Below are 1,052 nucleotides of genomic sequence, written 5' to 3'. Positions count from 1 at the left end.
TGTTCCTGTTTCCCAATTCTCCCATCAGTTATTTGTATTAAACCTGGAGGTAACACTTTCCGTTTACATCTTCAATTGCGTATCGATCTCAGAATCTTCTACTTCATGTTCTAAGACTTTTGTTAATGCCTGGTTTTCTGTTTCTGGTACTAGTGCCAAAAGTTGACACTCCGATGCCCGTTCTGCTGCCCCTTTGGCTTCTGCGTCAGCCAATCTTTTTCTCTTTCAATATCAGTATCCCCTGTCTGATGTCCTTTACAGTGCAAAATGGCAATTTTAGCTCTTCTGCGTGTTTAATTGAGGATGATAAGAGTCCTCTCTCCTTCCAGTTGCTCCTACTACATTTGCAGCCCTAGCGATTGTCCAGAATCAAGTTTGGGATTAATGCAGAGAAAGAAGCTCCCATATCCAACCTAAAATCCAGGCCCCTCTCTTCATTCCTAGCTTGATTTCAACCAGGGGATCTGCATGGATAGATGCCCCAGGTCCCTGTCATTCCTGCTCTCACTGTTGCAAGGTTAGCTGGCAACCTAAGACAATTGCTTTCTGAGATCAGGGGCTGATTGTCCTAGAAAGAGGCTAGCCAATTGCCTCTGTCTTCCAAAGCCATGCCCACATTGATAGATATTGTCTTCTTTGTTGCATTTCAAAGCTGGTCCCAACATTCTAGAGGGGTTTCTTTGGGACCTTGTTGGAACAGGTTCTCGTTTCCCATTTTAAGCAGATTTTGGTATTTACCAGAGGCCCCAGAGGGCTCACACCCATCATTTTGACATCCTCTTTCCCTGCTCATTCAGCTTCAAACAGCTCTGTCAAATCCTACATGCCACACCTTTAGCACCTTCAATAACCCTTTGAACGCTTCTTGGGATCTTTCTCCAGCCTCTACTTCCACCAAAGACTCAGTCAGGGGCCAACTGAATGCCATACCTTTTTCCCTCCAGGATGCTGAAACAACATTGCAGTATACAGGATTTCATCCCATTTCCCTTCTCTCCTCAAAACAACACTCATTGCAGGATAGTGTTATAGCTGACTGATCCATCAAGTGG

The sequence above is a fragment of the Oxyura jamaicensis genome, chromosome Z, assembly GCF_011077185.1.
Source record: "Oxyura jamaicensis isolate SHBP4307 breed ruddy duck chromosome Z, BPBGC_Ojam_1.0, whole genome shotgun sequence".
In the NCBI taxonomy this organism is placed as follows: Eukaryota; Metazoa; Chordata; class Aves; order Anseriformes; family Anatidae; genus Oxyura; species Oxyura jamaicensis.
The sequence above is the reverse complement of the archived record's forward strand: the minus strand, read 5'-3'. Positions refer to the sequence as shown.